Source organism: Engraulis encrasicolus, unplaced genomic scaffold, assembly GCF_034702125.1.
Source record: "Engraulis encrasicolus isolate BLACKSEA-1 unplaced genomic scaffold, IST_EnEncr_1.0 scaffold_62_np1212, whole genome shotgun sequence".
NCBI lineage: Eukaryota > Metazoa > Chordata > Actinopteri > Clupeiformes > Engraulidae > Engraulis > Engraulis encrasicolus.
Genome location: NW_026945950.1, coordinates 312,598 through 339,469, shown reverse-complemented (window position 1 = coordinate 339,469; position 26,872 = coordinate 312,598). Strand labels below are relative to the sequence as shown.

The 26,872-nt window shown below is 45.3% G+C and overlaps 1 long non-coding RNA gene across 1 annotated transcript; it reads right to left on the bottom strand.

Moving 5' to 3' along the window:
* LOC134444610 (uncharacterized) lies at positions 1–26,569 on the bottom strand. The gene is made up of 3 exons (XR_010034043.1): positions 26,405–26,569; positions 15,133–15,297; positions 1–81 (listed from the first exon to the last, which is right to left on the bottom strand). It is a non-coding gene; the product is annotated as an uncharacterized LOC134444610 (long non-coding RNA).
* Positions 26,570–26,872: the final 303 nt, after the last annotated feature.

Genomic DNA, 26,872 nt, shown 5'->3' with positions numbered 1-26,872 from the left:
TCAGTCAGGAGTAAGGGGCTTGTACCCAGAACTGAACTCAAATATCCATGGGCTTTCTCTGAGGCATCACTTTTCAACAACCTACATATTGGGGAGCAAAAACAAGGCATTGAGTAAATATCGTAAGGTCGCTAAATTCCGCCCATTTAATTGAAAACATGATAATACCCCTACTTCAAATACTGTTCAGTTGTGCTACCCTAGATTTTTGGGTAGCGGCAACTGTGTAGATCGGTTAATAAGCCAATTCACCGGTGATCGGCTCCCAACTCCGCCCGCTTGATTTCAGGTCACATCAGTATTACCATTATTGTTTATTTCTTTATGCTGTTGTGCTACGTTTGTTCACAGTCTTAGTTCTGGCTTTACCAAATCACTTACTGTAGGTAATTTCTCTGGAAACGGTTAAATAATTTTTGTCTCAAAGTGAAAAGGGTCAGCGAGTTTGAAGTCAGAATGTCGCCGCGAAATTAAAATTCCATCTCTCTAATGCAGACGCTACGTGAAGGGCGGGTTATACTTCCTTTCAGTGCCACGGAGTGAGCTTGTCCCAGCCATGATGCAGTTAATTTTGGTTTATGCCCTGTTTTGAAGCGCGGTCTGCACGATGTCATTTCACGCTCAAACTGCCTTCAATACAAAGAGTAACCTAGACGTGTCGGTTGTTTTTTAGCTTCACAGAGTCGACGACAATGAAAATGAAACATTACATATTTATGTCACGTGCATTTTTGATCGCACTGGCAGCCAGCGCATAGTTTGGAACAAAGAAGTGGCTCATTTGTCGAGGATAGGTCGCACGAAGCGGAATGTTTCCTCGACCTCGGAACACTGTTCAACTGTCCAAATAACTTCGGCTCAATTCGAAACAGCGTCGTAACTTGCAAGCGCACGTGTTGTCTTTGGTTCGTGTAAATAAATCAAACGACAAAGCACGGGCAACTTATTTAAGGAAGAGCTCACAGTCCGAGACCGACGAAGGTTAGAACAAGGAAGTAGCTTGTTCTCTCGACTCGAGGACAGAGCAGGCTGGTCGAGAGGACCAATCAGAGACCTATTTTCGCCCTTCACGCCGTCGCTGTCTGCATTATCCCTGCGTCGAGACACAATTTCGGGGAGGTGCCCCAGAGTACCTGCGTGATGGGGGGGGGGCTTCACTCCGTTAACTGCGCGGCTCACTGCATCATGACGCAGGGACGCTGATCTCGAGGCATAAACCACCCTTGACACCCTTCATTACAATGTTGTTTATTGTCTTTACTGGTTCAAATTGCAAGCATACAAACTCTGTGTCATGAGGATATCCATTCCTGAATTGAATTGACCCATTTAGAGGTTTAGAAGTCATCTCTGACTGCATGGGCATTGTTGGCGCAAACACACACACAGACAGTGCAGACCCTGAAGAGAGTCCTGTCATCCTGACGCATGTACGGTTGTAAAAAAAAAAAAATGGAGATCCTAAAAAGTACACTTGTTACGCTATTACGAGAGGGAACAGGCTGTTCCAGGAATGATTGTGGTTATAAGAAATTTAATGCACCGACTTGACTGAGGACACTCTAATATAAGCAAGGCCTGTGTCTGTGGCGCCCACTGCATATCTGAGGTAGAGGGACAGATTTTCCAGCCCGCTCCCGCAGTGTTCAGTCCCGCTCCCGCAGGCGTTGACGGACGCCAGTGTTGCCAGATTTTCTGCAACAAATAAGCGACTGACGTCCTGAAAACAAGCCCAAAAGAAGCGACTGACGTCCTGAAAACAAGCCCAAAAGAAGCGACTGACGGGCGTCGTGAAAACAAGCCCAAAATAAGCAACCGAAGGGGTGGGTTGTCAGTCGCGTGCCTAGTCAGGGAAGACCTTGCTCTTTGCGGGGGTCTGCGTGGCAGCTAAAATCCCCAAGTAACCACAGAAAGTGGAAGTTAACAATGCTGTAGTAGGCGAGTTGCCATTGAGAAACACATTCAAATGACCGGCAGAGCAGGAGAAAACAGCAAGCCCAACCCTGAAAAGAACAAGCCCAAAAAAACGCAACCCGCGACTTTACAAAATTAAAAGCGACTGCTCAAAAAAAGAAGCCCAAGGTCGCTTATAATAAGCGGACTTTGTATGAAGAAAAAGAGAACATTGCCTAAAACGTGGGCAGCCTTGCATGTCAAATAGAAAGCTAGAATTTTATAAAATAATTTGTTTTTCAGCAAAACATTTGGCTAACCCAGCATTATGTTACAACAAAACACAGTCCCTGAATGGCGTCAGTGTTTCCCATACATTGAGGAAACTATGGCGGCCCGCCATAGTTTAAATTTGGCCGCCATAGTTTACGAAAATGTAAAAAAAAAAAAATGTTTTTTTTTAATTTTTTTTTTACTTTTTTTTTTTTTTTAACGATATCCGTTTTTGTTAAAAACGATTTGAATTACGATTTTGAATTTCCTTCGCATTTTCCTCCTGGAGTAAATACATCCTATAGACTCTGTATTGGTTAGATAAGTAGTCCCACGGTAACACAGAATGAGGGGAAAGCATTAGGAAGTGACCGTAGGCATTACAGTTGATTCATGTGTGCACACGTGTAACATCGGGTGAGTAACAGAACATGTGCGCAACGATGCGTTATGACACGCCGATATGCGAGGATCTTCGTCCAAATCGCTAGTCGCATGCATCATCGCTAACTGCGTTTACATCGCGTGCCGCGTGTAAGGGAAATGTTAGTTGTTGACATGTATGGAATTCACTTCAATTTGTGCTGTTTCTTGCTTCAGTTGTGGACAAAACGATTGGCCAAACTCACAATAGAAAGCCTTTGCTGTGCTACTGTCCCAGAGAGCTGAAAAAAAAAAACCTTCATAGAAGAAGTCACACTTAACAGGGGTGTTAACCAATCCAATGAGTTCTCTCATTGCTCTCTCTCTCTCTCTCTCTCTCTCTCTCTCTCTCTCTCCGTGTCTCTCTCTCTCTCTCTCTCTCTCTCTCTCTCTCTCTCTCTCTCTCATAGTAGCCTACTATTTACCCATAACAAATGGTGAATTTCTGAGCCCTTTTTAATTTGTAGCCTATACCACTGAAGGCATGATAATGCTTCATCATATTTTAGAAATAGGGCCTATGTGCCTTTTATATACCAAATGTTTATCATTTTGAAATTGTTTCAGTTGTTTATGACTTGTGTATGACTGAAATTATCTCTGCATACTATCAGTGCTGCATTGCTTTGTAAAGATAGGCTATTCAACACACTTTAAAAACACACTGAAAAGATACGGCCATAGTAGCCTACTGAAAACATTTTGTTCATAATAATGGTGATTAATAAATGGTGGTCTTAAATTTTCATACTGACATCCTTGAATTTGACTTGGTAGATCACGGCAGACCATCAACTTCAAAAGTAGATCTTGGTTAAACAAAGGTTGGGCACCCCTGCTATAGAGAGAACCACAAGTGCTTGAAAGACAGGGATCAAAAGCCTAGTCAAGTTGTTGTAGTTTACTTGGGTTTGGGAGCAATATAAAAAACCTTCAGAGAAGGGACAGTTGGGATGAGTTTACTAACACTCCCGAGGCTTTGTTTTACAGTTGTAATGAGTTTGGTGACAGACCTTCATTGACACAGCAGAGGAGACATCGGGCTGCATATAGAAATTAATGTGTAATGAATGTGAATATAGACATAAATGTGTAATATGTTGTTCAGCCCTTTTAATGGGAGGAATTTGGAAAAAACTGGCCCTGTGACCAGCACCCCTCATGTAGAATGTGTACGCCTACAGATAGGCTATGTGTGGGGGAAAAGGCATAGCCTACCCTCTAAGACCCTTTTTGTCTATGCGTTAACAATTTCACAGTGCTCTTAAATTCTTATCTCTGCTCCTATTTTGTTTTATTATTGTTTCCCAGACCCCTGCATGAGGGACAAATGAAACTGTGTTGTAAACAGAAATTATTCACTGTACTGCATTTTTTGACAATGACAATTGTTACCACCAGTCTTAGTTGGTTTTTGCTTTTTTCCCCCTGCTAATTGTTTTTCATTTCACCCCTCAAATGCAGTGATTGCTATTAACAGAGCGGCCGGGCTGGGAAGTGGAGACACCTGTGGCCAGGGGAGGAGCACTGCCTATTTAACCAAAGGGTTGACTCCTGCTCCTCGACTTCCGGCTTGGCACTTCCACTTCGAAGCCCGCTGACTACTGCTGCTTGGCTGTTGCGCTCTTGCCATTTTGACATTTTTGGTCTTTTGCCTTTTTCTCTGTTTTGTACCTTTGACCACCTGCTGTTTTTCGCCTACACGGCATTGACGATTCTTATTTTGGATTGGAGCACGGCTCCTTTATTTTGTTACATTCCCCCCTAGACTTACGAGTTCGGGATTCTTTTGTTACCCCCTAGACTAACGAGCGTAATAAATATCATCGTTGAACCTTTTTTCTGGTTTTGGTGTCCTTCTATGTTACCGTTTGTAACATATTGGGGGCTCGTCCGGGATTTGAACCCGGTACCTCTCGCAGCCTGTCGCTATTTTTGATATATAGCATTTTTGTAGTCTAGCCTTGTAGGGTTTTTGTCGCTTTTTGGTCGCTGTGTTTCCTGCGGTTTTTTTCCTGTGGTGAGTTTACCTTCGCTTTTTGGGCTTAGGTGTGTTTTTCTTTTTCTCTTGTAGCTCGTTTTTGTGGATATCCCAGGAGGGGGCTCCCTGAAGCCTCGAGCTGGGTACTCCACGGAAGAGACGTAGCTAGTGAGGCCTTTTGTTTCTCTGTTTTCAGATTAGGCAGAGTAGGGACACCCCCTGCCCAGGTTTACGCTTACCACTTTTACCTCCAACGCAGCGTGCCAATCAGCTTGGCCTCACTCCCACTTTTTGGAGTGATTCTCGTGGCTTCACTCCTGTCTGATTTTTGGAGTGATTCTCGTATTTTGTGGGAAGTCCGTTTGTGTGTTTGTGGTCCTGTCTGCACTTCGGGTACCCGTGTCTAATTGGCCACCTGTTACTACTTATGTGTAGTCTGTTTGTAGCTTCGTTACGGCGAGCCCATTGGCTTTGTTAACTGCTACTCGTGAGGAGCATCGAGTTTAATTGGTGTGTGCTTGTATATTTGCCGGATAGTTTCCGCACACGTCCTGTTACGACTATCTTGTTAATCAGCTGTTCATTATCAACAATCATGTCCGATATCACAGGTTTTGTTGAATCTCCGTCTCGCACAAAGTTGCACCGGTTTAACAAACCACAATTACTAGAATTGGCGAAGAAGTACGATGTAGAGTTAAACACAGAGGAGGAGAGAACCAAGGACAGTATAAAAACAAAGCTCCTTGGGGTCTTCAATGAAAAGGGTATATTGCCGCCCCGAACGCCAGCCAAGGCTGCATCGCCGACCTCGCACTCCACTCCGTCTAGTCCGTCTGAGGCTGTCCGCTTGCGCGAGCTAGATCTCGAACAGCGACGGTTAGAGTTAGAAACTGACCTCGCAAAACAGCGACTTGACATAGAGCGTGAGCGTCTTAGGTTGGATGCCGAAAAGGCTAAAAGTAAAACTGTGTTTGACGTGGCGAAAAATATCAAGTTGGTGCCCCCCTTCTCTGATACCGACGTAGAGCGGTATTTTCCGCATTTCGAGAGGGTGGCAACCAATTTCGCGTGGCCAAAAGAACAATGGGCTTCGCTTCTCCAGTGTGTTTTAACTGGGAAAGCCCAGGAGATCTACTCGTGTCTTCCTCTCGACAAGAGTCTTGTTTACGACGACGTAAAGAGTGCCATACTCCGTGGTTGCCAGTTAACCCCCGAGGCGTATCGCCAGACATTCCGAAAACTCCGTAAAAAAACAGACCAGACGTATGTCGAGTTTGGCCGGCTAAAGGAAACTTCGTTTGATCGCTGGTGCGATGTAGTTAACGCAAGTGACCGCGCAAAACTACGCGAGTTAATCCTCCTCGAGGAATTCCTCAACTGTCTGCCACCTTCTGTTGCAACACACGTCAGCGAACAGAAGCCCCAAACTCTGTCTGCTGCATGTGTTCTAGCAGACGAGTACACTCTCATTCACCAGGACCGTGCCAAGCCTCGCCCATCGTCTCCTGTGTCTAGCAAACGTAATGGCACAAAGTCGCCGTCTGTACCGTCTGATAACCCAAGTTGTTTCTACTGCAAGAAATCTGACCATGTCATTGCTGACTGTCCTAAATTGAAGCTTAAACGTGCGCGTGATGCTAACACCACGACAGTGAGTTTGGTGCACACACTTTCGCCTCTACAGCGTTGTTCCAATAATGTCACAACCACCGACGAATCGTTGTATGAACCGTTCCTGTTAGACGGATCCGTGTCCGTGTCTGGTGCCGCTCCAGTGCCAGTACGCATGTTACGCGACACCGGCGCGAATCAAACTATCCTTCTACAGGGGGTCCTCCCGTTGTCAGCGCGCACTGCCACAGGCAGTAGCGTGCTGGTTCGTGGCATTGGAAAGGGGGTATCTAGGATGCCTCTCCACCGTGTTTTATTGCGGTCTGACCTTGTTAGTGGCGAAGTGACTGTTGCTGTCCATAACTCTCTACCTGTCCCCGGCGTCACACTGCTGTTAGGTAACGACATAGGCCGTGGCAGCGTGTTTAGCTGTGACGCACCGCTTGAAGTAGTGGCAACACCATTGGTATCTAACACACCCGATCAATGTGAGCGCGAGCATCCTGAAGTGTTTTCCGCCAATGTAGTGACGCGCGCGCAAGCTAAGAAGGCTGCTGAGTCTAAAGTAGTTCCAGACATCTCTCTAGCCGACACTTTTATGATAAAGCCAGAGGCGTGCGCTAGACTCAAGGAAAAAGGTCCTAAAAATAAGGTCGTGTTAGATCCAGCAATGCCTAAATTACTGCATGATGGTCCTGACTTTTCTTTGTCCCCATCTGAGCTGATTAAGCAGCAAAAAGCGGATGATAGTCTCGTAACCTGTTTCAACTCTCTGTGTTCTGACTCGGAAATAGGCACTGTCACCCAGGGTTACTACCTACACAATGGTATTCTCATGAGAAAGTCCGAGGACCAGCCGCCAGTTCCGCAGATAGTAGTACCGTTCAAATACCGCTCCGCCATCCTGAGTTTGGCCCACGACGGTCTTGCTGGCCATAGTGGCGTGGCTAAAACATTCGATCGTATAAGGCGACATTTCTTCTGGCCCGGTGTCAGGCGTGACGTAACCCAGTTCTGTCAGTCATGTCACCCCTGTCAGCTCGCTGGGAAGCCGAACCAGTTAATTCCACCTGCGCCGTTGCACCCCATACCGGCTATAGGCCAGCCGTTTGAACGTGTCATTATCGACTGCGTTGGTCCGCTCCCCAGATCAAGAAGTGGTTATCAATATCTGTTAACTGTCATGTGCGCGTCCACGCGCTACCCTGAGGCCATTCCCCTCCGAAAAATTACCACGAAGGCAATCATGAGAGCTTTACTGCGTTTCTTCTCGTTCGTTGGCTTACCTCGCGAAATCCAGAGCGACCAGGGCACCAATTTTATGTCCAAGGCGTTTGCCAAAGCCCTCAAGGCACTCCAGATCACCCATCGCGTGTCCTCTGCATTTCATCCTGCCAGTCAGGGTGCATTGGAGAGGTACCATCAAACACTCAAACGTATGCTCCGTGCGTATATTCTGGAAACTGGAGCGTCTTGGGAAGACGCCGTCCCTTGGCTGCTGTTTGCCTCTCGCGAAGTGGTGCAAGAATCCACCGGTTTCAGTCCGGCGGAACTTGTATTCGCTCATCAACTGCGTACACCCCTGACAGTCCTGAGCGAGCGCTGGATTGGTGCTGGCCCGCCAAAAAGCTTGTTGCAATTTGTAAGTGACTTCCGCACACGCTTGCACCAAGCTCGCGCTATTGCAAGAGCCAACTTAGAATGCGCGCAGTCTGAGATGAAGCGACGATTCGATCGAAAGGCTCGTAACCGCAGCTTCGCAGTCGGTGACAAAGTCCTCATGTTGATGCCTATTCCGGGTTCTGTTTTTCAGGCCAAATATCGTGGCCCTTACAGTATCGAGAAGAAACTGTCCGACGTGGATTATGTGATTGCTACGCCAGATAAGCGCTTCAGTTCCCGCGTTTGTCACGTTAATATGTTGAAGCCTTATCTCATTCGCCAGTCGCCTGATCCACCTGTTGTCCTCCTCTCATTGGCTGAGAGCGAGGATTCTGATGCGGCCCCGTTGCGATGTGTCGTTCAGGGCCGCCTAAACAATACTGAGATGTTAGCAACCTTGCCAACCCATTTATCGCATTTGACTACTGAACAACGGCGTGATATTGTCTCATTAATCCACGAGTTCCCGGAGATATTCCGCGATGTCCCTTCCAGGACAAACGTTCTATTGCATGACATCGATGTGGGAACCAGTCCCCCAATTAAACAGCATCCATACAGGGTTAACCCGACCAAACGTGCTGTCTTGCGGCATGAAACGGATTATCTCCTGTCCAACAAACTGGCTGAACCGAGTGTCAGTCCATGGAGTTCGCCCTGCATTTTAGTCTTGAAGAGCGACTCTTCGTATCGCTTCTGTACCGACTACCGCCGCGTCAACTCAGTCACCGTTCCCGACAGCTATCCCATGCCTCGGGTAGATGACTGTGTTGACAGGGTCGGATCCGCCACGTTTGTTTCCAAATTAGACTTGCTAAAGGGTTATTGGCAAGTGGGCCTCACCCCCAGAGCAAGACTAATTTCTGCTTTTGTGACTCCGGATGCATTTTTGCAGTACAATGTCATGGCGTTTGGAATGCGTAATGCCGGTGCTACTTTCCAACGTCTCGTTAATCTGGTTTTGTCGGGCGTGTCTAACTGTGATGCCTATTTGGACGACGTCGTTTTGCATGACCATACATGGTCTGAACATTTGGCTCGGTTGCGTGAGGTCTTCCGACGGCTCTCTGCAGCGTCGCTCACAGTCAATCTTGCCAAATGTGACTTCGGAAAAGCGACCGTTACCTACTTGGGTCGCATAGTGGGTGGTGGTATGGTTCGCCCTGTGGCGGCCAAAGTTGAAGCTGTGCAAGGTTACCCTGTACCCTGTGACAGACGTGCCCTGCGCAGATTCTTGGGTTTAGTGGGTTATTATCGCGGCTTCTGCAAAAACTTTGCCGCCGTCGTTTCGCCTCTCACTGATTTGCTCAGTCCGAAGTCCGCCTTCCTGTGGTCCAATGATTGTCAGAGGTCGTTTGAAAATGTCAAAACGCTCTTGATGTCAGCGCCTGTCTTGGTGGCGCCTGACTTCTCGAAGCCGTTCAGCCTAGCCATCGATGCCAGTGATACAGGCGCGGGAGCTGTCCTTCTCCAGAGTGCTGAAATGCACGAGCACCCGGTCTGCTTCTTCTCCAAGAAATTCAACCGTGCGCAGCGTAACTATGCCACAATAGAGAAAGAAGCCCTGGCGCTCGTGTTGGCGATCCAGCATTTCGAGGTGTATTTGGGTTCGTCGTCACAGCCAATTGTCGTTTATACTGACCACGACCCCCTCAAATTCCTGAACAGAATGTTCAACAGCAACCGCCGCCTCATGCGCTGGAGTCTACTGCTTCAGCCGTTTGATCTCCGCATCTCGCACGTTCGCGGCAAGGACAACGTCGTACCCGACGCTTTGTCCCGAGCCGTGGCTCCTGAGCGTTCTGTTGATACGACGTGCCCGTCCATCTAAACAGTTATTTAATCCTGACTTAGGCCCTACCTAAATTTCCTTCTTCCCCCAAGTGTCATCAGCATGTCCGCCGTTTGTAATGTCGGCTGGTGACACCTGTACATATCTTGTGTTGTGGTGGTGGGTTTTGGTGTACACTATTAGTGTAAAAATGTTTATCTATTGGTGCATAATTTTATGCAATATTTGCATACTATTATGCACCCTCCTTTTTCTTGTTTTTCTTTTTTTGGAGACTAGAGTCACCATTTTGCGGTGGGGGTGTTACCACCAGTCTTAGTTGGTTTTTGCTTTTTTCCCCCTGCTAATTGTTTTTCATTTCACCCCTCAAATGCAGTGATTGCTATTAACAGAGCGGCCGGGCTGGGAAGTGGAGACACCTGTGGCCAGGGGAGGAGCACTGCCTATTTAACCAAAGGGTTGACTCCTGCTCCTCGACTTCCGGCTTGGCACTTCCACTTCGAAGCCCGCTGACTACTGCTGCTTGGCTGTTGCGCTCTTGCCATTTTGACATTTTTGGTCTTTTGCCTTTTTCTCTGTTTTGTACCTTTGACCACCTGCTGTTTTTCGCCTACACGGCATTGACGATTCTTATTTTGGATTGGAGCACGGCTCCTTTATTTTGTTACATTCCCCCCTAGACTTACGAGTTCGGGATTCTTTTGTTACCCCCTAGACTAACGAGCGTAATAAATATCATCGTTGAACCTTTTTTCTGGTTTTGGTGTCCTTCTATGTTACCGTTTGTAACAACAATGTACTACTTATGTAGCCTTATTTCTCAAAATATAAATGGCTGAAATATAGGCCCAGGCCTACAGTTTCTCCATGCGCCAATGTCATACTGTAGTCATTGTTTTGCCGTTTTTCATTTACGCTGCAAGAATACACCCCCCCCCCCAAAAAAAAAAGGCCCGTGTGAGAAGACACACACCACCCCCCCCCACCCCCCCCCCCCCCCCCCCCCCCCCCCCCCCGAACAAAATAAACCCCGGCTGCCCCCATAGTTTCCAAAATTTCTGTGGGAAACACTGGGCGTTGACGGATGCTCGTCATATAACAAAAAAAAAATCAACAGTTGGCTACAAAGCCTTCACTATTTAAAACATCTGCATATTACGAAACTAGTTGGGCATGAGTCTCCAGCGCGTGTGGTTTTGTATGAATAAGAAAAAGAGAACATTGCCTACAATGTGGGCAGGCTTGCATGTCAAATAGAACACTGTTTAATTCAGTTTTTTTCGAGTAGAACTGCTGTGACCTCGTCATACTGCTGTGAGATAAAATCCAGCATATCCAGAGTTGAATTCCATCTCGTATACACTGACTGTTTGAGCGATTTTGTTAGCTTGACTTGCAACCCCGAGTGTTTAAAATAGTTGACGAGCTTCTTCGCGTTGCTGATCAGCTGACTTGCGTCAGGGACTTCGCTCATCACAGCATGGGACAGTGCTGTAGAGCAGTGTTTCCCAACCAGGGGTACGTGTACCACTAGGGGTACGCGAGCACACTGCAGGGGGTACTTGGAAAAGTGTTATTATCATAACAAATGTATGTAGCAACCACATCAGGACAGAGAAAATGAAATAGAAAATGAATTAGGGGGTACTCATGGCACAACGAAGAGGCTTAGGGGGTACGCAAGACAAAAAAGGTTGGGAAACACTGCTGTAGAGGACTGAATTCAGTAGCCTACATGGGCACTGCAGTTTAGCCTTTTGAATAAGGAGGCCACCATATTCGCACCTCTGTCTGTGACGAACACAATCTTTCTCCCCAAGACTGTGCAGTCGATTCCGAAGGCTCATAAATTCAGGAATAAAAGAGAATGGATATTTTCTCCCGTCTTGGAGGTTCCCACATCAAACGGAGCAGAAAATAACACCCTGGACTGTAGTTTGTAGTCTGAATTGATGTAATGCAGAGTGGCCGAGAGGAAAGATGTTTTTCTATAGCCTACGTTTCAGTCCAAACATCAGTTGTAACAGCACACCCGTATTTCCCAATGGTCTCTTTTATGTCATCTATTACAGCTCTCCTAAATTTGAGTGCCCTTTCTTTAAAATGGCGTGACACAGTGGTTGGATGGGGCAATATGTCTCGCATGTCAAATTTGCCTATGCTGGCTGCTGTGTCAACTAAGTGTTGCGCTAACTGAACTAGTCCACGACCAGCGATGCTGTCATATGGACGGAGGTCCGCGGCAACGAAATCAACGCATTTCTCCACAGTCTTTTCCTTCAAAGCTGACACTTTTGCTTTGTTCCCTCTGAATTCCAACACTTGCCCGCTGTATGTGAGAACCTTTTGGCACTTGTCACAACAGGCAAAGGGCAGCTGATTTCCTTCTGCGTCATACACGAGTGAGAATGACTTCCAAATATCTGATTTCAAAACTTTCGATTTTTTCACGGTGAATGTTCCTCTCTTTAGACCAGCACTTACTTCTGAAGCATTATGTGTTGTTTCACTAGAGGAGCTCTGCTCTTCTGCCATGATCGGAGAGCAGAGCGGAAGAGCCAGAACACGGAAGAGCAGAACAGAATCGGATATGCGAGATTACACATTCGGAAATATATTCCAAAATGTTTTTATTAATAGAAAGGCTACCAAACACAATATCCAGCACATTATGATATAAATGATAGACATAGTCTGATAATTTATGACTTTATTTTACATTTTAAAACACATTTTTAGCTCGCGGGATTGCCGCTTATCACCACCCGCACTGAGCGCTCTCTCTCCCGCCCGCTCCCACAATGAGCTTTCAATATTTGTCCCGCGCCGCACTGGTTTGCTTTGGGTCCCGCTTCTCCTCTCGAACCAGTGTTACAATGGGTGGTCACACAATAACCTCAGATTTGAGCCCTGCACTAAGGCACTAACTAGATTAGTGCAGGGCTCAAATCTGAGGTTATTGTGTGACCACCCATTGTAACACTGGTTCGATAGGAGAGGCAGATTGTGCAGCCAGATATTCAGCAGATATTTCAGCAGATATTTCAGCAGCAACCATGCCACAACAATGTGCACATGCAACTTGCAAAAATATCAGGTCAGTGGTTAAGGAGCTTTCTGTCTGGTCTTGTGTTGTTGCTCGGTTACCTTCAGCGTCTTCTGGGAACTAGCATAGTTAGCTTTACTGAAAACGTACGGGTTATTTAAGAAATATTAATGCCTATATACATAGTTGCTAGTGCTAACTCTGAGTAAAGTGTATCAAATAAGTTGTACAGACACAAGCAAGCCTGGCGGATTCAGTATTCACGATTCAACTGCATAAGCTGCAACCACAACAGTCTCGGTTTCAGGGTTGTCAGATGATTTTTAGCTGTTAGATCCTACTGGTTTCATCTCCATGGAAATGGTGATAGATCACACACACCAGTTAAATCCTACTGGATTCAACTGTACTGAACTGGTGACTCGTTTTAGTCCAGTAGTATAAGGGGCTAAACATACCGAAGCCGAACGGAACGGTCGCGGGGCGAACGCAGTCTTTCTGCTTAGTTTCAGCCGGCTCCCGCGCCGCTGACGCCCGACTACCGCCGGTTGGTGTGTAAGGACAGATATGTTTCAATGTATTTTCACCGACGCCGGTAAAAAATGCTGCCGTTCCGCGGCGCTTTACCGCCCTGTTGTGTAAGACCCCTAAAGCTCCGTGTACACCAAGCATGAACTGCGCGACCGGAGCGGTGGAAGTCATTATTTCCCTATGGAGAGAAGGCAAATAAAGCTACCAGAGCGAATTCACCAGGAGCGAAGCTTCTTGAGTGACCAGAGGGAATTTTGACGATTAAACTCAAGCTAATCTTAAGCGGATTCGCTATGACGCGGTTCAGCGAGAACCAATTGGAACGTTCATATCGACGAATGTCCCTGGGTGTCAAGACAGAGCCGTTATGTGATTAGCTGAATCAAACATGTCAATGTGGCGTCCAGAGCGAATAAAGCAAATTCCTGGCGAAACTTCTTCAACCACCCCAACCACCTGGGTCGCGTATGTAGCGCCTGGTCTTCACGGGCCATAATGGTTCTACTGGTCTTCTAACTGGGCCAACCAGTACAATTTTTCCAAAACCATTTGACACCAGTTCAAACCAATAGAGACCAGTTCGGACCAGTTCATACCAGTAGATTTCCAGTTGGATTTTCAACTGGATTTTACGCTAGGGTAATAAAACATTCAGTGGTAGTGGTGGTTATACTTTTCCTTGAGTGATAATGTAGATCAAATGACTTGTGAAAATCTTCAATTTAACAACTTTGTAATTACAGTTTGAAATCGTATGCATTTCTATGGCTCAGAGCTGAGATAGTTTGGGGAATGATGGCGCTGCTTAGTCCAATTTTCTGCTACTGCTTAGCAGTGTTAATTTTGTCAGCTTTTTTTATGTAGTCGTAGTCACAATGACAAAAATCAATTTTAGTCTTAGTCATATTTTAGTCATTGCCTTCCCAATTTAGTCTTAGTCTTTGTCTAAATGACGAAAATCAATTTTAGTCTTAGTCAATTTTTAGTCATTTTAGTCAACACTGTACATAATAGAACTTCTCCACACACTGCTTCTCTTTTTAACATACGTATATCATTGACTGTACAGAATAAACCTTCTCCGCACACTGCTTCTCTTTTTAACATACTATCACACTGTACAGAATGAAACTTTTTCACACACTCTCTTTTTCTCTATTTTATTTAACACCAGTGTTAATTTAGTCAGCTTTTTGAAATTTAGTCTTAGTCTTAGTCACAATGACGAAAATCAATTTTAGTCTTAGTCATATTTTAGTCATTGCCTTCCCAATTTAGTCTTAGTCTAAATGACGAAAATCAAAAAAGGGCTTTGACGAAATATTTTAGTCATAGTCATGGTTGACGAAATTAACACTGCTGCTTAGAGACATCCACTGCCTGTCTAGTTTAATTTAGGTCTATGAGTGGAACATAGTCAGCTGTTCTATCAAGCAGCTTCCTGGGCGGAGGTCTGCACTCTCAGAGTGCCTCTAGTTTCAGAAATAACACCTATAAAAATGTGCAGTACATGGTCGATTTTGCTGAATCAATGCTTGCGCAGGCCGATCACTTCACATTGTGAAGTACAAACAGTAAAGGGGACTACAGTTGAGAGATACTTAACAATCATCACTTAAAAGTTAGGGGGGTGGTATTGGAAGACGGTCAGAATTAGGTGACTTGGCTATACTGTAGTCTGTTTATTTGTAATGAGAGGTCCCAGGACAAATATAACACAAAACCATGTCAATCTCCAATTTCACCAGTATTCTTTCACAAGTCTTGTTCAATGGAAGAAATTGTAATGTATTGATTTAATTTAGGTTAATTTGCCATCTCTAATTGGAGTATATATTTGTGCTGTACATGCTGAGCTCTCGAGTGCTTCATAATTGGAGGCATACAAAGATTTTTCATCAAGCTTCACTTTCTCACCTTAGTGTGCATTTGTGATTGCTCAGTACCGAAGTGAGGAGCTTCACTCCAGAATCTCCAGGGTTGTTTCTCCTCAAGTCCAGTTCCTCCAGTTGTGTGGGTTTAGATTTGAGAGCTGTGGCCAGAGCAGCATATCCTTGTTCTTTTACACCGCAGTCTGACAACCTTAAAGGAAAAGTGATTATGTGTTGTTGTAATAGTCAGCGTCAGCTTTCCAAAAAGTTGAACCCTGGAGGCAAATCGTGTTAATTTTGGCATACAACTTAAAAGACGATTGCTTGAAAAGCGCATGGGCCTATATATAGCTAATATTATTTGTAAAGAGGACACAAATAGACACAGCAACATTTAAGTTTAAATTTGTTTTATTTAAGACCTTCACTAGGCTATTGCCCAGGCTGAGTTTGAACTATGCGTCAAGGCAAAAACATTGCGCTATTTTCAGCTCGCCATCAAACAAATCAGAAAGCTGTAATGCAAGCTGTAGTGCGAACTATATACAGCATATTATCCACTAAGTTGCAAAGCACACGCCAGGCAGGAAACATGTACCTCTCGAAGTCAGTAACCAACTCAACTACCGTTGAGAGGGACTTCCTCAAGGTTGAGCCACCATTCAAGGGAAGCACCTTGAGGACGTGTGCATGCTATGCGAAAAGACAAGGTGAACCAGAATGGGTCCCTTATTTTTTCATGTCAAAAAAGACACATCACCCTTTTTTTTTTTTTTTTTTTTTTATTTTTTATACAAATTGCACCCTGGTGCCAACACAATCTTGCTCCATGCTGCCACGTCTTTGCTGCGTTTTCTAGATCCACTACAGCTGACGTCATAACTAGAGGTGCTTAACTCGAATCTTTGAGGCGTCCGGATTGATTGGATCATTCCAAGGAGGGTATCCGGATTAGACGGATCACTTATTTAAAATAAATAAAAATAAATAATAATAATGTATTTTTTTTAAACGTTTCTGCCGTTAAGTAGCTATGCGCCTCGCCTTTGTTGTTCCATTTATCAATTCACGTTGATAAATCAAAGAGTAAGACCGTTTGATCGGCAAAACTCACTATCGTCACAGTTCCTAAACTCATGCTGCGATCCGACCCACCTGGGTTGATCACTAAACATACAACCACGACTCGCCTTTGGCAGCAGTGAAACGGCATGTTCCTGATTTTGCAATAAATAATGTGTGTGTTTGTATTTAAGAAGACTAAAAGTCAAATATTTGAGAGCAGAAGTCTAGTTGAGCAGGGATAGTCAGGAGGCGAGCAGCAGATGACCACTCGCTTCCGCTGCCGAGTTGCCTTGCGACTCGCACATTCGTGACAAAAACGAAACTTAAGCGTTGATCCGAGCCGTAGGGAATTCGCTGCTACCAACACTCAGTCAGGATTCGTCTCACCGAGTCGCCGAGGGCGCCGCTGCTGAGTGACTCAGACGAGGGGAGTGACGGCAGTGGCTTTAAAGACTGTATGTCGCTGTAACGCAGTGAGTGATAGTAGAGTCACGTCTGTAGACTATAATTTCCCTAAGGGCCAAAACATACCAATGCGGAACGGAACGGTCCCGGGACGAACGCGGTCTTTGGCCAGCGTGTTTTTCTCTGCCTTTCACACTGACAGCGTCGGCGTGCGCGGCCAGTCCTATTCAAAACCCTCCCCACAGCCAAAGCTAGCATGCTACTTTGCCATTCATTTGAATGAGACACCGCCGGTCGCCGGCGTGAAAAATACGCTCGAGTTCTATTTTCCAAATGCAGCGCGGCGCGGAGCCGGCTCCCGCGCCGCTGACGCTCGACTACCGCCGGTTGGTGTGTAAGGACAGATATGTTTCAATGTATTTTCACCGACGCCGGTAAAAAACGCAGCCGTTCCGCAACGCTTTACCGCCCTGGTGTGTAAGACCCCTAAGAGTAGCCTATGACTGAGATGTTAAAGCGTTGGCAGAGCACTGTTAACATTTGGAAATGTAGACCTCAACAGAGTCAGACGCACACACATAGGGAGCGGGGATCCGCGACTCAATTGGCCACAACAGGCTGGACGGATCAAACAGGCTTGATGAATGACGAGGCGGGAGTTGGTTCAGTTTTACTCAGTGAGTGTTCGTGACTGAACAGCATACTAGGGAGATTAGAGAATGGCTGTTGTAGTCAACTAAAGAGGATATATTCCGGTTTCACAATTTCTCGCGCTGTAACTGCCATTTTGTTGACATATTAATGAAATGCCGTCTGACCCGGATTTGGCGGATCAATGCATGACATCCATCCGGTCTGTTCAGATGAGGTCTTGATCCGGCTCTCCAAACGGATCATCCGGGTTTTATAACAGCTCTAGTCATAACGCCTCCACCCTCTGTGTTAACAGGTGCGAGAAATTGTCCTGATGACTTCTGGGTCACATTGATTAGATATATCCGATCTGCCCGTTTACACTGCAGACACATTCACATATATCCGATTACGTCCAACAATGAAATTACATCCAACAATGACTTACAAAAGACGTCATATGAACGTCTCTTTGCTCAGTGGGTTTTACCTCACATATTACGGACATGGCGCATTCCCGCAGGAGTCAGGACTAGGAACTGAGACATTCTCCGTAATTATTACGAATTACCGGGGGCCCATGTGTAATAAAAGTCCCGTCCGCATCGGGCATAGACAAATAGACACACAACTATAGCAGCATCATTCGTTTGAAGCACTACAGCATATCCCGGCCACGACACAAAAAAGTCTTGAAAGAACCAAACTGTGTTGCTTCCAACATGCTCTCTAGAAGCAGAGAGGCTGAGACTGTTATACACTACAGTTAAAGTCTATTTTTTGTTGTTTTCATCCTGTCGCATATTGTCAGAAGGTTTAGTAAACATCAGTATTAACTACATTATAGAGTCCTCGTTATTTCATCAGGGTTTAACTGGTTGCAAATTAATTAGAACTACAGTTGACTGCAGTAAAGATTACTCTGTCGTATATGTTCAATGTACGATGTTCAATGTTCAAACTACTGCAAGTCACTCATGACAGGTCTACCTGCTTGTGTGCTAAAGCCTCTGCAGATGATCCAGAATGCGGCGGCACGGTTGATTTTCAATCAACCCAAAAGGACCCATGTTACTCCTCTATTTATTGAGTTGCACTGGTTACCGATCGCCGCCCGGATCAAGCACAAGGCACTGACCCTTGCCTACAAAACCATCACAGGAACGGCCCCAGCTTATCTGAAGGACCTACTAACGCCTTATGTTACTGGAAGAGAACTGCGCTCATCCAGCACAAGCCGTCTGGCTCTGCCATCCAGTCGCTCTAGGTACTCCCAGTCAAGATTGTTCTCCGTTGTGGTACCCAAGTGGTGGAACAGTCTCCCAGAGGCAGCAAGACTGAGCACATCTCTTGCAGCTTTCAAGAAACAACTAAAGACATTCCTCTTTCGAGAGAATCTACTAGACTAATGCTTGAACTGGCCTTGCCCCAGGGCAGACTCCTGACATGATGTTTAGTTTAGTTTAGTTTGTGAGTGTGTGTTTGTGTGTGTGTGTACTCGTTATTTACTCTTTATATTTAAACAAAAAAAAACCCAACTAACCCCTCTTTGCAACTGCACTTGTTGTTCTGTATATCTCCTGTGCACTTTGTATTTGCTTGTGATGTTGGCTTGATTATGTCCTCTTTTGAAAGTCGCTTTGGTTATAAAGCGTCTGCCAAATGCAATGTAATGTAATGTCACGTTTTGCCCTCTGGAATCTTCTTGTGGTTGTACACTATAGTAACTTGTAAGTCACCTTGAAAATACTTTGTTCTGCTAATCTGTCAAATTTGCTTAAATTGTGTTTCATTTAAATTGGTCAGAATAAAGACTGGGGCCAGTTTGCTTGCGTTAACGTGGGGAGGGAGAGAGAGTGCTGACGGACCTGCACTTGAAGGGTCGTCAGCTGATGTGCGTTACAGTGTTCCAATTAGAGGTGCTTAACTCGAATCTTAAGGGTGTCCGGGTTGATTGTATCATTCCACTAACGGTATCCGGATTAGACGGATAACTTACTTAAAATAAATAAAAATAAATATTAATAATTTTTTTATAACGTTTCTGCCGTTAAGTGGCTATGCGCCTCCCCTTTTTTGTCCCATTTATCAATTTACATTGAAAGTAAGGCAGTTTGATCAACAAAACTCACTCTCTGAATCGTCACAGTTCCGAAACTCATGCTGCGAACTAAGGTGCCTTTTCCACGTAGCTGGATATTTTTATATGTGGATATTTTTTTCTCCTGCTTCTATTGGTTTTGCATTGGTTTTTAGCAGATATTTAAAAATCCAGGTGCAGGAGAGAAAAAAAAATCCTGTTTAGGGGTCTGAAACGCATTTGTTACAATGGAGGATTTTTTTTATCCACATGTTGCGTTTCCACGTAGCAGGAGAAAAAAATACCCTGCTAAAAAAATATCCTTCTACGTGGAAACAGCACCTAAGCCACCTGGGTCTCCTCACTAAACATGCGACCACGACTCAAATAGTCTTTGGGAGCATTGAAACGGCATGTTCCTGATTTTGCAATAAGTTGGCCTGATGTGTGTGTTTGTAGGCTATATAAGAAGACTAAAAGTCAAATAGTTGGGAGCAGAAGTCTAGTTGAGCAGGGACAGACAGGAGGTGAGCAGCAGATGACCACTCACTTCTGTTGCCGAGTTGCTTTGCGACTCGCACACTCATGGCAAAAACTAAACTTAAGCGGTGATCCGATCCATAGGGGATTCGCTGCTACCAACAACTCAGTCAGGATTCGTCTCTGACCAGGTCGCAGAGGGCGCCGCTGTTGACTCGGGCGAGGGGAGTGACAGCAGTGGCTTTAAAGCCTGTACGCTGTAACGCAGTGGTTGATAGTAGAGTCACGTCTGTAGACTATAATTTCCCTAAGAGTAGCATACAGACTGAGATGTAAAAGGGTAAACATTTATTATTATATGGTGTGACGTCATCGGTCGAATGCTCCATTCATTTCAACGGGGCTCCCCAACGTTCGCACGTCTGTTATTTTTCGATAACGGACGGGTTGGTCTATAACAGACCGCTGTCAATGGCAACAAGACTTTTCACTGCTAAAGCGACTTTTCAACAAGACTCTAATCAGCTGCTGTGATAGACAACACCTGTTGTCCTGGCTACCTAGCTGTTGCCTAGCGGTGTTCCACAACGGCACTGTTTTGTTTTGTGCAGCAACAATCTTTTGACATGAAAAACTATAATAGACTTAACATTAAATAGGCCTAAAGAAATGTCCCTGCCATGTGTGAATCATTTAAGTATATCCATATAATAAGCGGGTTAACTTTCGGCGAGTCGGTCGCTTTGTGGAATAGCAGCACTTCAGAGAGAACAAGACCCCTCCGCTCCGCGTCGGGGTCTAAAGATTCTCTCTGTCGTGCTGCTATTCCTTCTCGCCGAACGTTAACCCTTAGAAATGTAGACCTCAACAGAGTCAGAAGCACACATATCTGGGAGTGGAGATCCGCGACTCAATTGGATACAATAGTCAGGACGGATCAATTTCAGGCAGATTTCCAATCACGTGATCGGATCGGGACATCCCTAATTGTAAGGCTCCCATAGAGATGGTGGCCGAGCCCATGAAAGACAACAATAGGACATGTATATGGTCCCGGTTCTCTGAATGTCATGAGGGAGCCATTTCTACAGGACACAATCAGAAGTGATTGGGTGGTTGACGTTTAAGGGCGTAACGCAAAAAAAAAAGTTTTTCCAATTCCTGAAAAAAACGATGGAAAAGAATGGGGAAAAAATAAAGCACTTAGTGGTCCGTGGAATTTCGCCTTATTTTTGCCATTTTTGGGAAAATGTGTCCTGCATCAACACATTGCATAGGCATGTCACACAAATGTAGTCACGCCACAGGAAATTCACTGCATTATGGCAATTTTAATCATTTTGTATACATGACAGACATCTGAACTCATGCTAACTTGATAATGATATTGTGTTTAATCTTAACACATTGAATATTGGCGCTGCTTACGGAATTATGTCGTAGAATACTGGCGTTCTAAGCCCTTTTTTTGACGTTTTTTGTATAGGCACAGCATATTTTGTGATGGGGTCATTGAAACATGTTATGGCTTGTTTGAAAGTGGACACTTTGCCCTTGTCGTGGGTGAAAACCATGTGTCTCTACGAGCTTTTATTGCCAAGCAAAATTCCACAAGAAACTGAGATAATAAGGTTTTTGTGAACCATGCGCTGTTTCAGAATGTCACGCTTTTAGAAGGGGATCAGTATTGATATTGATATGAAATTATAGCCGGCACAAAAGCTCAGCTTCGTGTTGTCCTGCTCAGCTGTCTTGACACACCTCCTCTCTGACTTCCTTGGCCAATCAAAACACGCATTTACGTCCAGGGCTTCACAGGCTCACAGCGAAGTTTACTCTGCAAGTTATAGCCGAATGCCTTTGCATACATGAGAGCGCCGCGGTCTTCAGTAACACGCTTTAACAGTGAAACGACACAGACAGCGCGTGTTTCTGTTCAATTAGGAAATTGTTGCTGACCGCGGTTGATGGCTTCTTTGTAGCTTGTGTGTGGAATTTGCATTGTGGGAATTAGTTCTACTGCCACCTAAAGGCTTGGTGTAGAACTAATTTAACCAGAGACGGTCTATTTTGAACTTCCTTGAACAATCCTTGCTTTAGTTCAGAATACCATTTAATAACCAGAGTGGCCAAGCACATTGATGTATTTCCTCAAAAGCAGGGGTGAGGAACCTTTTTCATTCGAAGGGTCACTTCAAGGTCCAAGAAAGATCATTCAGATGATTCTATTCTGATAGCCTAGGTTCATGTAAATGCGATTCAAATAGGCCTACTCCCACTAAAGACATCTCCCAAACTCAACGACGAGTGCTGCCAGTGCACATTTCGCCCCTAGCACCACACACATGCACAGCTCGCAATGCAAAAATAGGTAGGCTATATAGGTAATATTTGTGCTGGCATTTTTGTTTCAGTTTTGTAACGAGGATTATACCAGCTGAAGACTTGATTTCTTCTAGCCTACGGGGATACCTTTTTAGTTTGGTATAATTACGGACAATGCAAATAACTGTTTTTTGTGACATGCGGACATTTTTGGAGGGAATACAATCGAAAGTCCCACCACCTGGTTTATTGTTTTGTGACGTGCATGTGGATGAGCTTTATTGAAGTTTCATGTAATAGGCCTACTGAGCAGTGAACTGAAATTGAAAATAGGCTATATGCCATTTTTACAACATGGCATTTTTCTCGGGTGCTATGAGTTATTGTTTTGCACCGAGTAGGAAACGTTTGACGCCATGCCACTCACAGTGAGTGACCATATTATTTCTCATCATTGTCGGCAAAGGGTAGGGCCTTCAACCATAGCCTATTGTATAGTTTGGTCTTTTTGTAGCCTGTAAGCCAATCCCCTCGTGAAACTGTAACGCGCTTCACATAAGAGTAGTGTCGCGGTTTCAGCACCATGGACAGAGGGCGCAAGTCCATTTAGGCGGCATGCATGTCGTTACTCCACGGCAAATGCCGTTTTTGGGAAAATATTAAAGTAGTCGCTATTTCTAAGTAGCCTATGTAATGGTCTACTTTGAGACTGTTTTAGATTTGCCTATGAAATGCATCTCTCATGTGAAAGCAAAGGAGAGATAGGCCTAGATATCGCCCCCCTGTTTATAATAGCAAATTACGCATGGCCACAGACAGCGCGGAGACCCAGAACAGTTTCATATTCTAGATAAACCGATAGACCCGCTGATCTGTCTTTTTTAATACACAATGCACAAACACAGTAATAGACCATTTTCAATAGCCCACATACAATATAACTGTCCACTTTTCCCAGCCTCTCTACTACAACCAAAATGGTTGGTAAGCCTACATCCACAAGCGAGAGCTGAGCCAGAACTTTAGTTGGACTCCCTCTATCTACGTCATAGAGGCTCTGCCAGCGAGGAGCCCAATACTTCAGAAGTAGCTGTAAAATGATACATTTTCATAAAAAATATTGCAGATTGGCTTTGCTATAGACTGAATTTCGCATATATGTTTCAAAACACCTCTTCTGACAACATCCAGTATAGATTTGGTTATAAATGTAACCTAAATGTTACCCTTTAATATTTATGTAATCATGTCAAATGCTTCATACATTATTCAAAATGTTGTTGATTAATTTATATATATATTCCAAGTTTCATTAATGTTACAGTCACACCACAGGATATAAAACCTTAACATACATCTTAACAAAAATGTTTCTTCTCATCTAAGACTAATATGAAACATAATGTACCACATCTTCTTTCATTGACATTTGTTTTTTAAAGGAAAAGCAAGGTAGGTTTTTAACCAATGTTACGAAAAAACAAGCCGTCACGTCAACCACCCGATTAAAGACGGTCTTCATCATGTCGAACAGCCAATGGGTGTCTCCCATAGAGATGGCTCCCTCATCTCATTCAGAGAACTGGTTACATATATGTGTTACAGAGGGTAACCCCGTTTATCTGAGGGAGATAAACGAGACATCTCTCTATGGATAACGCCCTTTGCGTGACCAATTACCGAAATATAGGACAAAGTTATGGCTCCGGTTCTCTGATGGTGATGATTGAGCCATCTTTATTCAGCTGTACGATTTGACGAATCACGCCAGAGGTCCAATGACCTGTTTCGTGGGCGGGATGTCCACATTTTCAAAACAACAGTGTATAAACGTGTACAAACGTGTATATGGAAGACGCATTTCATCTTGATGAAGACCGTCTTTAATTACTCCTGATTGGGCGAGCTGCGTTGGGGGCGAAATGCCTTCTTTGTCAAAACCATCTGTTTTATGCGCAAACCTCACATTTCAAGTCATGCTCTCTTCGGATGGCGCAAGAAGGGTGTCCTAGAGAGATGGCTCCCTCATCTCATTCAGAGAACAGGGGACATATACATGTCCCTGTGTTCTCTTTCATATTGACTCGGTTCACCATGTCTATGGGAGCGCTACAATCACTCCTGATTGCACTTAACCGACCCCATTACGGTACATACACACCAAGATATTCATGTTCGCTTAACTCATCCGGGAGCATCGCGAGTCCGAGAGGTTCGCGGGCTGCCTTTCACACTGCACAGTCAGCGTCCACGTTCTATCCGCGGGCAGCAGCCATTCATTTTCAATGGAAGCCGCTCATTGAACGCGGACGTCCACGCAGGAAAATAGACTCGAGTTCTATTTTCAAGGAACATCACGGACATGTCCGGTCAGGCCGGACATGCGCCGTTCTCACACCGCGCTCCTGTGTGCATGGCATGATCTGTTTTCATGTATTCTAACCGTTTCGGACTGATGCCGGACACGTGAAGTGGACGTTAAGTGGCGTGAAGTGGACGTTAAGTAGACGTCCGCGCTGTCGGTTTGTATGCACCGTTAGATAGGACTTTCCATAAGGCCTTCTGTATGGACGGTGCTCCCTTCAACCTAGTGACAGTCAGTGGACGTGCCCTAAACCCTGTGTTCCAGTGGCCGCGTGGTCACTTCCAACTGGTAGAACTGGACAAAGGCAGGGCTGATAGTATTCAGGCTCCATGCCTGATTTCAGGCTTGACAGAGTTTGCAAAAATATAATTAGCCATTAGGTTATTCTTATCTCAGAAAGTGCTACAAGTTCAGGGTTTTCTTCTACTATCAGGCTTGAATAATGGTCATACACAGGCTATTAAATGTTTGAATAATGTGTCAAAATAGGCCTACGTTACGTCACTATGCAGTATCTTGTCGTCGTCGTTAGAGCAGGGGAAAAAGTTCAGGCTCAGGATTTTTTTTCACTATCACCCCTGCAAAGGTGGAGGAGCTGCTCACCTCTGAGAATAGGGCTCCTCTAAAGAGGATCCAGGATGTAGAGACCCCTCTAGTAGTGCGCCCTAATCTGAGCCGGGGGTCAAAGCCCCTTGGACTCATATGCCAACGCAATGACTTGAACCAAACCTCTGTTTCGACGATGCAAGCCCTCTGGAGGGGTTGGCGAAGTACACAAACAATTACTCAGTCTTCCTAAAAGCACTGGAGCACTGAATCCCCCCCCCCCCCTCCCGGAGGCATAGCCAGAGCACTGCCTAGCCTAAGGGGCATGTGGGTCAGGCTCCTAGCACCATATGAAAACAAGTAGCACTGGGCAACAGTTCATGCAAAATAGCACTGAAGGCGGCGATCATCCCACTGCAAGCGCATGGAGACAAATGGCACTGGGTCACAGCACGCGCACAAGGCGGGTCTCCGAACCGGACATGGAGAGGGTGGCTGTGCACATAGAAAACGTAGAGATGGCTGCACCAATGCCTCGTCAGCCCAATGCGCCGTGCACTACTCAGACACAGGGGAGCAGAATGGTTAAGTCTGCTTCGTCTTTCTCTGTCACGAGGGCTGGGGAGCCTACGTGGCACCAGTATTGGAGGGCTTCTTGGGCCACGTAATATGCCGCCGTTCGCCCTGTGGCTTAGGACTTCTCAGGCATTCCGTAGAGGTACCCTGCCATCGGGAACAGGGAGAGAATTCCGTCCACTGGGAAGTGGATGCTCGGGGGGCGGAGGAAGGTCTTTGCCTCGGCGGCTGTGATGTGCACTGCTGCAGGGGAGGCACCATGGCCTTAATGGTCGGCTGTCGTTTCTGGCAAGCTTCAAACTGCTTCTGTATGGCAGTGATAGCTGCAGGCCCGAACAGACACTATAGGGACACGGGGGGTCGGTAACTTATTCTTTACAGCCATGGTATGGAGGTTGAGCCAGAGGCTCCTCTGCCCTATTACGGCCAGACCAAGAGTCCTCCCAGTAGCCAAGCACTGCGAGACCCGTAGGACGAGATCCATGACAGTCTTCATCCACGTCTGCTAGGTGGGCTTGCCCTCACGCAACGCAACTGTCATCTCTTCCTCTAGATCCGCTAAGTAAGGGGTGAGAAGGGGGGAGGCGTTCAGTGCACGACCCATCTGCCCAACCGACTTATATAAGGATTAAATAAGGCGACAACATCTGTGCAATTTCTGTTGTGCGCTAACACATTATAATAATAGCTTTCAAGATGGCTGATTTATTTATTTGATCAAAAACTTGCAAGCACAATCTATAATGAATTTATGGTGTAGCTAAAGCTCAGGAAGCATAAATGGCGCAGTTGTGTCAAGTTCAAGTTCTTTTTCATTTTCAATTGTCTCAGATCACCACCAACCTCAGAGTTTTCAGGGCATATGACTTCCTCAGTCCATTACACAGCTGCTCGACGCCTTTGTCTCCAATGCAGTTGTCACTAAGATCCAGTTTTCTGAGCTTTGATGATTCTTTGCAGAGGATGGATGCTAGTGTTTCACAGCTCTGTGCAGTGAGCCCACAGCCATTGACCCTGAAGGGGAAAACAGCAACCAATGACTAGAAGTTACCATAAAGACCTTGGTGCTGTCTGTACACTGTAAAAATATATCAGTGGTAAGTCATGATAACTTATAAGGACTTCAATCAACTAGGAATTCTGAGGCACCTGGTAAACTTGTAATGTTTCTTATAGTGTATCTTTTTTCACAACACAGTTGTACCATAACTAGAGACCGCTGCGTTTTGACTGTTGTTAACATAAGTCTTTCAAGCATCAAGAATCAGTGCCTCGACCGCCTCAGCGATTACTTTGTTGTTTTTCCCAAAA